Below are 14,037 nucleotides of genomic sequence, written 5' to 3' on the forward strand. Positions count from 1 at the left end.
ACCCTCAAGTGTTAACGACCCGATGATGACACTATCCACCCTACCACACGAGCAGAAAACATATACAGTGCACTGTGAAAGTGTGGCTGAGGGTGTACGATACAACATACCCGAAACTCTGGTTCATTGACACTGGTGATTCATTCCTCTACGGCTGTCGGTCAACTAACATTGGAAGATAAATTAATCTCTGCTTTTTCCTCCCTCAAATGTATCTGGATATTGCCAAAGATTATACATGAAGTTCATTTCGGGTTCATTCCCAACAGGCAAATGTTTGACAACATAAGGGGAGGTTCACCATATGAATCAAAACACACTCCTGCTCGCCTTCCAGCGTGTGGATGCTGAGAAAGGTTTTAACTGAGTTTCTGAGGAAAGTGATGTTAGAATTTGGACTAAGAGACGACTGAGTCTGTATTAAAAGGGCATTTTATGTTGCCTCGATGGCTAAGATTCTGGTCAATAGCATATTCTCAGAGAAATCTCTGGTATCTTGAGGAACCAGGCAGGGCTACAGAAGGCAACCATACTTTTTACAATGGTTACTGAGCCCTCTGCAGTAGCAATACATATATAAGCAGCAATACAAGTTAAAGACTAAGGGCTGCGGTATGCAAAATATTATTGATTACAGACAATGTTCTACTATTATTGACAAACTTAACAACCAAATCTGACCCTCCCCCCAAAAAAACCTTACCCCCCCCCCCACCTTACACCTCTGCTGGACTTATTGGAGGACTGTAGAGCATTACCTGGGTAAATTAAATGCTGACAAATCTCAGATCCTACTCATTCAGACATATAAACTAGAGGAAGCTGTTATGAATCAAACAACACGTTTTAAGATAGCCACTCGCTCCCTGAAGCACTTTGGGATACAGCTCACCATAAATATCTTGGGGTTATTTAAAGCCAATTTTGTCTTGATGGGAAATAAATAATGACAGTGATAACCAAACTCCTTTATGTCTTTCAAGCACTCCTTATCAAAACTGACTAAGTCATGTTAAGAAAAGGCTAACCAAAAATATTGTGTGAATGCCAAAACACAAATGGGGTGCTACTGCCAGACATCGATGTTTACTACCAAGTATCACAACTCCAGCAAGTGGGACAATGGTCAGAGAGGTATTTCAGCAGGCACTGGGTGAACATGGTTACAGCAGTGACGGGGACAACCCCCTGGGACGTTCTGTATTTGTTGACATTATCGCAACCACAAAGATTATACTACCCACAAATCAAAGGTACCTGCTAGAAATTTGGAACTTCATAGTGCCAACAAAATACTGACAGCTTACCCGTTCCAATTCGCACCCATGACTAACCATGCCGATTTCACCACTGCAGACATGGTGAACTGCGTAGAAAGGTGGGTGTCATAGCGACTACAGGACGTTAGCAGACCTTTATTACAAGGTTAGATAACATCCTTTAAGGATTGGAAAAACACATTTGAAGTAAAAATGGCAGAACATTTCAGAAACCCACAGTTACAACACAGCACCACTTATACTGCTAAAGAGTGGCAGCTACTAGACAGTTATCTTAGTTTGAAAAAGCTGGATTTGGAGATGGATGAGCCTACTAACATTTGGGGGACTATCATCAGTGGAGACATTTTGGACACAGTTGTTGGCAGAAATAAACAAAAGCTAATGATTCTGGGACTCGAGCTGGATGGTTGGTTGAGGACAAAGGGAAAGGGGACTAGTCCCTGGTTTTTCAACTTAGTAATGGCCAAAATAGTGTTAGTACACTTGTGAAACAGAGGACTTTACCGTTGTGGAACCCGTAGTACAACAAAAGATGGAAGCAATGGTTGTGGAGCACCATTCTAGGTATCTACTTAAATATGGAACTATTTCTCAGCCTGTAACAGACTGCATAGACAAGAGATGCAGAAAGTAACGTGCCAACCTAGGTTACAAGCTCTGCATTCACACTAAATCGGAGGAGGTGTCCTACTTCTAAAACAACCCAGGCTCCTGTACAATAGAGCTGTGGACCGGGGTATTTATTGTTGTTGTGCATATTTATAACACCTGACTCACCGAAAAGGCAGCACCCATAGGCCTATGGGTGGAGAGTTCAACTCAGAGGGGCACTCCCTAATCTTTGGCGGAGAACTGTATGCACTATTGAAGCTGGACAAAGAGGGGACAGTTTTTCTATTGAATTTTAAGTTTTAATCAACAGTATTTTAAAAATAATGTGAAGAAGTCGTGGGGCCATGCACAAATAAGTCATAAATCGATTAAATGAGGCCAAAAGGTGGTCAAATAATTATAATTGTTTATTTCTGGGGCTACATAGACACTGCAATGAGGCAGTGCTGCAGTCACAAAGGGAGATGTAGGATTGATAGAGTTTACAAATGGCTTCTCTGGTGCTTATAGAAACGTGATGACAAGTCAGTGCTGTCATTGGTCGAAGCCAAAAGCTTCCCAACACAAAGTTGCAATATTCCAGGGTCAACACGAGATGGCGGCAGAACCCAAAGCATGTGAATCAACGAAATAAAAACTGACGCAAACGGATGTTACAAAACGCACTACGGGTATTATGAGGAAAGTGTGCGATATAAATTGTTACGGATGTTTATATGCCTAAAGTGAGTAGCTACCAATTGTTTTATTGAAAACGGAGTATTACCTGTTCCATCATTCATAAACGCAATTACAGCACGTTAGCAGAAATAAACGTATCACAAAATACACGCACACAGACACATATTACAGACTCGGTTCAAGGTACTCTGTAAGTATTGGTGCGTTGAGAGTCAGTAGGAAATGCAATTTATGGTATACAAATAACAAAAGGATGTGTGCAACGTGATGTGCTACGCAATTGCGCCAGTGACGTCGCCTGTGCTGAGCAGTGCTTGGGAAAGCTATTGTTGTACTCACTACAAGTACTGAATTTCAGTGTTTTTTAGGTTTTTTACATCATAACCATAACACTCAGTCAAATCCTGTTTTTACAAGTATTTCTATTTTTTTTAAACAGACATTCATTTATTTTGCGAGCAAAGAATCATAACAGCGAATTAAGTCTTTTAGTGAAGGTACATATGTGTGTGTTTTTTTAAAATTACAAATGCAACTTTTTTGGGGGAGTTAAGGTTACAATAAATGAACAGTACCAATTTTTATAACAAAAATTATTGATATGCAGAGGGTAAGATGCAATCGTATCTTACTTCTATACAAACAAGCTCTGCCCAAGTCAACAGATCTTGCTTTCTGCACTTATTGGCTTTGCCAATAAAGTTTGCAGAGTAAAATGCTTTAGCAGTCCTGCAAAGCATTGGCAAAACAAGCATTAGCAAAGCCAGTAGGTTTTGCCTAAGTGAAATCTATTTCCTTTGTCAGTGCTTTTTTTACATGTCTGTGCAACATGGCTTAAGCAGTTGAGCTGCTGTACAACATGGCTTAAAGTAAAAACATTTTAAAAGCGCTTTAACACAGCTGGTGTTGACTTAGTCATAGTGCTGTTTTTTTTAACCTTTAAGCCATGTTGCTCAGCAGCATATGCTTGTTATGGACACGTTTTTGTTAGCCTAATAAAAACATTAAAACGTGCATTGTTTACACTTAACGTGATCAATCAGGGGAGGATGGGTGTTCATGGGTCTTTGGCTATTAGAGTGAGCTTTCATATTAAGTGCAAATAGGGAATGTTTACATGTCTTTATTCTTAAGCTGAAGGAAGCAAGGTTCATAGAGGGGAAGAGGATGTGGTGTAACGGCCGCTGCTGACTTTGGAGCTGGGGAGCCAGGTTTGAGATCCTGTTATCGTGGGCAAATTACTTAATATCCACGAGTCTAAAAAACAAAACATAAAAAGTGGTATGCATGCATCCGACGTTCTCCTCCACAGGGCAAGTCCCCATTCTCTTATTTTTGGCAGACGGAAGGGCTAGAGGGGCATGAGTAGTGATGTACATCGGGAGGGGGAAGGAAGGTCTGTGGGGAGGGAGGTTTAGGCAAGACCATGGATGGACCAGGGTTGAGCAGACAGACTGCAGACAGATGCACTCTTAGAGTACCTTGGAAAACATGTGGCCGGTGGAAGGACACAGGCCACAGGAAGCAGCACTTAGTCCAAGCTCCATGGCATGGACGAAGACTCCAAGCCCAGGAGGAGCGCTAACTAATAGGAAGTAAGGAAATAAGAGTGACATGGGAGCCAAACAATGGTAAAAAAAAAAAGTACTTTTTTAGGGCGGAAGCGATAGTAAATATAAAAAAGGAAAACGTGGGCTACCAGAGCAGTGGGGGGAGCAGGTGGTGGGAGGGGGGTAAAGGCATTACATAATTGGGACCGCAACAGGGGGCTGGGTAGCAGCATATGACTGAAAGAACACAGAGCGCGAGGGTTTAGGGGGGAGAAACACACATTAGAGAGAGCAAACATCACACAAGGGCAAGAGGAACACAGGTGAGGGGAGAAAGACACAAGGTAGAGAGAGCAAAATGGAGCAGTGGGACAGGTATTTGGTGTGGGCAGCACAGAAAAGCTCTCTACAAAAAATATGCTTCAAATAATGGGAGATTTCTAACAAGGACTGCAAAATCCCAATTTGCGCCAGTCTAAGCTATTCTTTGAGGCAAAAATAAGCACAAACATTATAAGTATCAATGTGGTTCTTCATGACGAAGACGTGGGTCCATAAAATAAAAAAAAATTACACTATCAAAGGCAGAGAATGAAAAGACTATTTGAGCATATTTCGGTTTCAACAAATAATTTTCAGCTGCACTAAAAGCAATAAAATACTTTGTACACAAGTGTGATAACATGATTTGCAGAATTTTACTTTCAGATACCATCCGATTAATCTGGAGTGAATCATACCAAGCACTTGCAAGTGTCACCAGAGGTAGTAAGCGATAAAAAGATCTTTTTTTTTTAAACTTAGAAATTCACTGAAAAGAGCAAAGGTTAAAGTGACTTTAGGTGAATATGTCAGTCACAACATTTACATTTTGAACTTAAAAAGCCACAGAAATTCACCACTTATAGTAGGCAGAGCCAACTATAACATGCACCCCGCCATGCACTGCTTATGACCTCACATATTACATCACTCACAACATGTCCTATGACATCATTTATGACGTCACTGATGATATCATCTAGGCTTCTTTTGTACACGCTGCTATATAAACGACTGTGCCATTAGAGCCGCCAAAGTAAGTGCAAAATAGCTGATAACAATATGAGGTATCATTACTGCTATCATACATACAACCTTCAAAGGTGAAGCAAGCTTGTGTTATGTGCAACACTGACCCTATACCATACACTTCAGGGGTAGCAGAGTTCATGTTGACTATCAACCACAGATAAAAGGGTAACCTGTACAGCACATGGTGTTCATTCTGTATAGAACTGTTCAGGGAAAACCAAGTTCCTCCAGATACGCACGCCCTGTTACATAACTAATGCCTTACTACGGACAGTTGTTACCTGTAGCAAACTCCTCACAGTCACTAAACCTACATTAAGGAAATGAAGTGGGTAGGAGTAGAAAGGTGAGTACTATAAACCGGTTTTACTCTATAGAGGGTTTACTCTGTACCGCACTGTTTGTAGACAGTGAAACGCTCATCTGATGTAAAACACACTGTAATATACCACAGAGTATTAAAGAGTACTACTAAGAATAGTGTACACTCTATGCAAAACTTGTCTGAAGAGAGACTAATCACTTAAAATAACCAAGTTCTGAAGGTGGTAAAGCTCATACTACCTGCAGCCTTCATACGGTGGTGAAAACTTTGGATAACCCATTTTCTGAAGCTAAACAAGCATATATACATAGGTTAGTACCTAGTGCACACAGTTTTCCATGTTATGTAGAATTTGTAATGCTGAGATGATTCTAATAACTCAAGGCTGCTTACAATACTTAGTATTTAGAATGTAGAATCTTTGCCCTGCCGGAAACTTTTTCTGCAAAGCCAAAACACTTGTGTGGAATATACTGAACACAAGTCGTCAACTGTCACCTGCACACAGACTTACTCTTCAATACAAAGGTTAAAACATATACAATACCTCTACACACCTATGATGCATTAGCAGTACATGCGTTTTGTAAACACACCTATTAGCTGGACACAAGCTGCACAAAATTAGGAAGAGAAGTATTACGATAGTCACCCGCCACTAAGTATATTATAAAACAAACACACTCCTTGGATTATGTCATATGTGAGGTCATAAATGATGTCACAGAACATGTCATGCATGATGTCAGGTCATAAGAGGTGTATGGCAGGGCACAAGTTATAGTTAGCTCTGCTAACTCCAACAGGTGAATTTGTGTTGTTATTTTAACGTTAATGTTGTGACTGATATATTCAGCTAACTATAACATCACTTTAACCTTTGTTTTTTCCAGTGGATTTTTATGTTTTTGTTTTTTTAATGTAAAGTAATACTTTATTACAATACGTAAAGTCAATCCCCCGCCAGTCACGTCCGAAGGCCATGCGGCAAATCTCCCACAGGCAGTCAACCACAAGCTGCGCGCAGCTTTCGCCAGTCCAGAGCGCAGGGCTGGGCACAGGGTTGGCCTGTCGCCAGTCCCAATGGCCAAACTGGCAGCAGGTGCCAACCCCACACTGGGCACAGCCTTTGGCCATGCACAGAGGGGGGGGTTGGACACAGGGCCTAGCACCAGGCCTTGTGTTCAAATCCCCAGCAGAATACCCACCCCATGAACAGACTTTGGCGTGCGCAGTGTAGGATTGGCCTTTGAGCCCTGAGGGATCCCATCCAGAGGCCAAAAGACCCCTCTCTGAGCCTTAATTGGCCCAAGGAACCTCATCCTCCAGGGCAAATTCCAATAAAACAGGGATGGGGCAGCATGCCCCCCCCACCCCCAACTCTAAAAGGCCCTTGGGAACCAATCCCCAGGGGCCAAATACAATGAAACAATGGAGGGGGCATATACCCCCCTCCATAAGCCTTCTTAGGCCCACGGGACCCCACCATCAGGGCTAAAATCTAAGGGGAGTTGGGCGTGCAGCCACCCCTCTCGAGCCTTAATAGGCCTCAGGAACCCCATCTCCCAGGGCCAAACACAATAAAAAATTGGAAGGGGGCATGCTGCCCCCCTCCCAGATCCATATTTGGCCCTGGGGAACCCATTCCCCAGGGCGGGGTAATTAATAAAGGGAGGGGGGTTGCCCCCTCCCAGAGCCTATTTTGGTCCCGGGGACCCCATTCTCTGGGGCCTGCATAATAAATCGATGGTTAGCATGGTGGAAGCGCCCACCAGCTGTGAGCAGACTTGATGTTGGCTCCCGTTTGTTGGGAGATTTGAGAATGCTCCAACCAGAGGGGAGCAAAAACATGTATATCTTCCTGTGGTAGTGCGAGTGGGGAAAAGACTGTCCCCTAAGAGGGGTAGGCTCCCTATGACACAGTAATTGAGCTGGCCCTGGTGATGGGGGACCCGGAGCTATTAACGGGTCAGGCCACAAAGCATCACCTCTCTTTCAATTAAACTGATGGCCCAGGGGGATGGGGGTCCTCAGGGCCTTTTAAATGCAGGGGGAGAGTGGCTGTGCACCCCCCCCCTCAATAAATTCATTGGACCCTGTGGGGTGGAGTCCCTGGAGCTGAAAAAGGTCCGTGAGGGGGGTCACATGCCCCCCTCCCATTAATAAAAGCATTGTGTCAGGGTTTGGGTCTTCGGGGCCGAAAACAGCTCGGAGGGAGGTGCCCCCTTCCCTAAACATACCTGGCCCGGGAAGATGGAGTCCCCGGAGGCCCTCAGGAACATTATATGGAGTAGAAGCTGCAGAAATGAAATGGGGACAAGCACGGGAGGAAGAGAACAACACAGGAGGTTAAAGAGCAGGAGCAATACATAGGGCTAAGGGAGAAGCAGACACGGGGTACCAGGGAGACGGAAACACAGAGTGTGGGGGGCAGAAGCATATGAGGAGAGCAGTGAAAGACACAAGCACTCTCAGAGCGCTTAACTAAAAACAAAAAAGAAGTTCCCTAAAAGTAAGCAGTGGACGGATAAATCATAAGGATGGTAAAGAGGTTATGCTCAAGGGAATGGACAGAGAGAAGAAAAGTAAGACGAGCCATCGAATAATTCAACAAGAAGCGAGCAAATGCGTGTGACAATAAAGACAACCAACTGTAAGCAATGGGTGGGCTCTAAGTCCATTGTAAGTTCAAAATACCTCTTTCACAACTGGGCAGCTTGAGCTGTCTGGTAGGCTTGACCTAAAATGAAACTCACCATCAATAATGTATACGCTCATGCCAACTGTGCTACAGAGTGTTGGATATTATTCAGGTCAATAGCATTATGATGTGATTTTGGTTTACAAAAATGGACTTAAAGGATGATTAGAATAATTTTCTGAACTAAAATTTTGTAAAAGGTGTAGTTATTGTAATCTTACATTTTTATAAACTTTGAATTTTACCAGGTTTATTACTGACCATTAGGACCACACAATCTGTAATCATGGATTTGTAAAGCACATTTTGCATGTTTCTGGATTCGTACCAAATAGGACTTTTCTCTCTACAAGTACATATTTCAGATAAACCCTGACCATACTTAACTTTTTATCAAAAACAATGGTCTTACATTTTGCCATTTTTTTAAGCACATCTACGGTCCCAGGCTACTTCAAGGTACATTTCAAAATTGTTAGATCAAAAGGAAATTATGCTGTTCCTTATGGGTCGGAATTTAAACAGTCACAGGAGACACGGATCCCATAACTCCAATGATGTGGAAATATACTGGGAATCCAAGATTTTGGATAATAATGCCCTCACACACCCTTGCAGGTGTCATGCTTCATCATCTGGGCTGCTCCTCGTCGAGTCGGCAGTGCAATACCCGACGGGCTCCCTAAAATTAGGGGCTCTTTGGCGGAGATCTTTTTATCCAATAGCCGTATGATGATGTGCGGGTATGGAGCCAATATTGTGTAGATGAAGTGAGATAAAATAGGGTTGAGAGTGCCCAGGTAAGAGTTTTATTCTGGGGGTCTCCTACCCTAATTAAAAATATAAGAGCAAGGCACTAGTCTGAGTGTGATGTCTCATATAGTGTATACCCTTGTTCTAACAAGTGTGGGTCGACATGTTTCTCGCTGGTGGGAAAGTATCCGAGCGATTCTTCAGGACCAGATAATAGATGATTGTCTACACATGATTTACGTGGTAATGTTATTTACTCACTGTTAAAATGCTTCTAGGCTAATGTGTCTGGATCTACCTATATAGGGAGAACATTTTTTTTTGATGAAATTTCTTTTCATTAAGACAACAGTACATGATCAACCTAGATACGATCTCAGAGTGACTCTAATTCCTCATTAATAGCACACGTGTCGTGATAATTATGGTGCTAGAATCGACATTAAAAGTGAACAGGTTGTAAAACTCCACAGTGAGCTAAAGTGACTCTAAGCCCCTGTGTGGCAGCAGGAATAATAAAGGGTACTCACCCTAATCAGTAAGATCCCCAGGCATCATCAGTACCCGGTGGTTTATGCATAACGTACTGCTCCTAAAGCAATGAGGCTAAAAAAACAGATAGAACCACTGACTAACGTTTTAACCCGATGTTATCAACACAATTAGTCTATGGAGATGTGAAGGAAATTTAAAGTGATAATCTTCTCACTTGTCATGTCAGTTGTCTCACTCGTGAATACCAGCAGAAAAGGTATAATGTATAGGCTATCTGAAGGAAGTATAGCGTGGAGGAGCAGCAATGGTTGATGGTACCTTATTTACTCAAAGTGGTAGAGGAAAAAACACATTAAAAAACGCCATTCACGCTGATGTAAACAACCCAAAATGTTATTGGAGATATAAAGAGACTTGGAAGAGAACAATTGTCTCACTCGAAATTCCAGTGGTCTGATTCGTAAACTCAAGGAGAAGATGTGTAATGTTATAGCTATCTAATGGAAGTATAGCATTGTCGAGGAATAGCGAGGGGAGAGGGGTTAGGTTTCCTTGCGTGTTGTTTACGTTTGGGTGCTCAATCTGGAAATCGGGGGTGTCCTAGGACTGTAAAAGTACACTCTGACTAGGTAAGGAAGCATCGAATAAATGAATTCAAAGGAACGCCGACTTCGGCAAACAAAACTAATAGTCGGTAATTCGGGAAACAGAGATTCATAAATCGCCGTGGGTTACTCACAGAGGTTTCTCGTTACGCTGGCTTGACGACCTTCCCTGTCCACCGGGTCCGGGAGGTGTATGAGTCAGTCCCTCCTTAGTTTTTCAATGCTCACAGTGCCACGTGTCGCTGGGTGTGGTTTAACATGCATGAGTTGTTATAAGGCTCAAGTAAAGTAATTGCAGCGGCCATCTTGTAATGGCGAAAAATTACGTGGAAAACAAGGGATGGCATTGATTGTTAAGGTTGGCACTACTATTTTAATGGTATTGGTGATGTCGTACGTCAATACAAAGTGGTTTATTTTGCCAAAGAAATCGCGCCGGTAATCCCAAAGAGGATATTAGATAACAGGGATAAAAACAAGAGTTATTCTACGAAAATGTTCATCGTGCTTGTTGATTTAATCAACTAAGTTAGTTGATAAGGGTATGTAAAAAAATCAAAATTGGAGTACATAGCTCTATTCAAATTCGCAAAAGTAGCGTAGTGGTGGATTAGCAGCAGAGACCAAGCCCTGAGGTTCAATGGAGTAATTTAAACCAAGGCGGAGGGGAAGATTAGAGCAAATGCAAACTTTTAGATTTTGATGGAGCTCCAAGGGATATCAACATTCAACCCTCTAACATCTGAGGATAGACGGTGTATCCATCTTTGTTCCTTAGTAAATAACTGCGATTTAGATGAGTTCTGTGATGCTTCCAAAACTACCCATTTAAGGGAGTCAGGAGAGTGAGCTTTTTCCAAAAAGTGGAGGCACATTTTAGTGTTACTTTTGCGGCAGCGGAAATTGCTGCGGTGTTCTGAAATGCGGACTTTAATTGGGCGAGTGGTCATGCCCACATAGTGAAGACCACAGGGACAAGTCAGTAAGTAAATACAATTCGAGGTATTACAGTTTGTGTGTGTTCTCATTTCCCAAGTGAACGTCTCGTTCAAGGTGATCGTTTTGTGTATAGAGGTGAAGGCACAGGCCGTGCAAGTACCACAGGGATAGTGGCCAACAACAGTTGGTAATTGCCAAAGTGTCCCCTGTCTGTTGATGACTTTTTGTTTAGGTCTGGTGTTGATCAGTATGTCTTTGAGGTTCCTCGAGCGTTTAAAACGCAAACCGTGGTGGTTCTAGTTGTAGAGTCCCCGTGTTCAGTATGCTCCAGTGTTTCCTTAACACCTTGGTGAGCTTGTTCGAAATGGGTGTGAAGGTTGTGACGCAAGTGAGTGTTTCTTGTTCAATCACCCCTTTGTCCCTAGGTTCTAAAAGAGCCTCTCTGTTGTTGTTGCGTGCTCGTTTGCGGGCAAGTGAAATACTCCTTGGTGGATAGTCTCTTAATATTAAGTTCCTAGTCAGTGTTTCGGATTCAGTCTTATATTCATTAACTGTGCTACAGTTCCTTCTTATTCTTAAAAATTGGCCAAAGGGCAGATTTTCTTTAAGAGCTTTTGGGTGGTAGCTGTTGTAATGAAGTAAACTGCTCCGATCAGTACTTTTTCTGTACATGGTGGTGGCTAAATGTCCTCCCTCAATTTTAATTGTGAGGTCTAAGAAAGCTATTTCTGTAGGTGAAGAAGTAATAGTGAACTTCAGAAAGGGATTGAGACTATTAATCCCAAAAAAAAAATCTCTGTAGGTCTCTGAACTACCTTTCCAAAAAATCAAGATATCATCAATGAAACGTTTCCATATCAAAATATTCTCATTGTATGGATTAGAATCATGATGAATGTGTTGTTTCTCAAAGGCTGCCATGTAAAGGCAGGCCAGACTAGGAGCAAAGGTACTCCCCATGGAAGTACCTTGCGTCTGGTGGTAGATTTGGCCCTTAAATTCAAAGAAATTTTCAGTTAGCGCCAATGTGGCACACTCCATGATGAAGGAGGGAGGTGTCAAAGATTCCCAGGAGGCAGCATGTAAGACCTCCTCAATGACCTCAAGGGTAGCCCATTGTGGGATGTTAGTGTAGAGGGCCTCCACATCGAGGGTCACGAGGAAGTCAATCTCCTGTGCTCTGGGGAACTGTTCAAGTAAACGTAGAACATCTGTGGTGTCCTGTAAGTAAGAGGGTATCAGTTTGACCAGAGGTTGTAAGAAGTGGTCACAAAACTGTGATAGTGGTTCTAAAACCGAGTAAATTCCAGAGACAATTGGTCTCCCTGGCACTGGGGTTGTCCCCTTATGAATCTTTGGAAGGATGTAAAAGTAAGGGGTCTTAGGGTCCTTTTTAATCAGGAACACAGCCTCCTTTTTGCTCAACCATCCTTGATTTTCAGCTGAGTCTACCATGCCTGTGATGAAACTAGTAAGGCGTTTGGTAGGGTTATTGGCAATAGGGGTATAGTAATTCCTGTTGCTTAATTGTCTAAAGCACTCAGTGTCATAGTCATTTGTGGCCATTATCACTGTAGCTCCACCCTTGTCTGCTTGTTTAATTATGATATTAGGGTCATTGGCTAAGGATTCTATTGCCTGCAATTCTCTCTACAAGTACATATTTCAGATAAACCCTGACCATACTTAACTTTTTATCAAAAACAATGGTCTTACATTTTGCCATTTTTTTAAGCACATCTACGGTCCCAGGCTACTTCAAGGTACATTTCAAAATTGCTCACATCTGACGCAAAAAGTCTTGACTTGGGATGAGATGTAAACAAATGCCCAAACAACAATTTAAAATAGGCCAATTATGCAAGATGGTTATTCTGCAATCCTCCCTCCATCCTCCAAGGCCGTTAAAGTAGCAAAATATATGGTTGCCTGTTTTGCACTCCAATAACAAGTATATCCAAGTGTAAAACCCTCCCCTCAAAAAGAATCCAATTACAGCAGAGGGAATTGCAAGAGAGGAGTGTATATATAATGTAAGAAAATGCAAGGAGATGATGGACGGAGCGTTGAAACTTTTCAGACACTCACCCCCAGTCACAGATCTGGGTTGAATTCATCATCGTTCTTTAGCTCACCTCGCCACCCCAGTTCAGACCCAGCCACATGTAAATCATTCTTAACCCTGTGCCCCATGGGAACAGTCCTGCCCGAATTGCCAAGCCAGGTCTTCCTTGAACTGGAAACATGCATCCTGGAACTGGTTTCGGGGTAACACCCCTCATCAGCCAGGCTAACTTGAATCCAGTGGCAAAATGAGCAAGGCACCCATGTCTGGGCATACCCTGCCAACTTAGGGCGAAAAAAGCAACACAAGGAGATAATGGGTGGAGCGATGAAACTTTTCAGACACTCACCCCCCAGTCACAGACCTGGGTTGAATCCATCATCGTTCTTTAGCTCATTTTGCCATCCCAGTTCAGACCCAGCAATATGCAAATGACCCTGTGCTTCATAGAAACAGCCCAGCCCAAATTGCCAAGCCAGGTCTTCCCTCGACCGGAAACAAGCATCCTGCCTGGAATAAATAATGGATTTAAGCCCAGATCTCTGTACTGGGGTGAATGTTTGACCTTGAGCTGCATTCTGTCCATCAATTGTTCTTTTATGCATTTGTCACCCGAGTAGGACAGGTATGCCCAGATGTGGGTCCCCATGCTCTCCATGCCCCTGGAGTCAAGCTAGCTTGGATGATGAGGGATGATGCCCCGAAACCAGTCCCAGGATGCTTGTTTCCAGTCCAGGGAGGACCTGGCCTGGCAGTTCGGGCTGGATTGTTTCCATGGGGAACAGGGTCAAAACTGATATGCATATGGCTGGGTCTGAACTGGAAGGGCATGGGGAGCAAAAAACGATGGATTTAGGCCCAGATCTCTGTACTGGGGTGAATGTTTGACATTGTGCTGCATTCTGTCCATCAATTGTTATTTTTGTATATTTAATGTATGCTACAAATGCTCAT

General features: G+C 42.8%; 1 protein-coding gene across 2 annotated transcripts in view; it reads right to left on the reverse strand.

The window, feature by feature from the left end:
- BUD13 (BUD13 spliceosome associated protein) overlaps positions 1 to 14,037 on the reverse strand; it is a 136,811-nt gene that overhangs the window by 28,524 nt on the left and 94,250 nt on the right. The window lies entirely within an intron of this gene.

The sequence above is a fragment of the Triturus cristatus genome, chromosome 3_1 (genome assembly GCF_964204655.1).
Source record: "Triturus cristatus chromosome 3_1, aTriCri1.1, whole genome shotgun sequence".
NCBI lineage: Eukaryota > Metazoa > Chordata > Amphibia > Caudata > Salamandridae > Triturus > Triturus cristatus.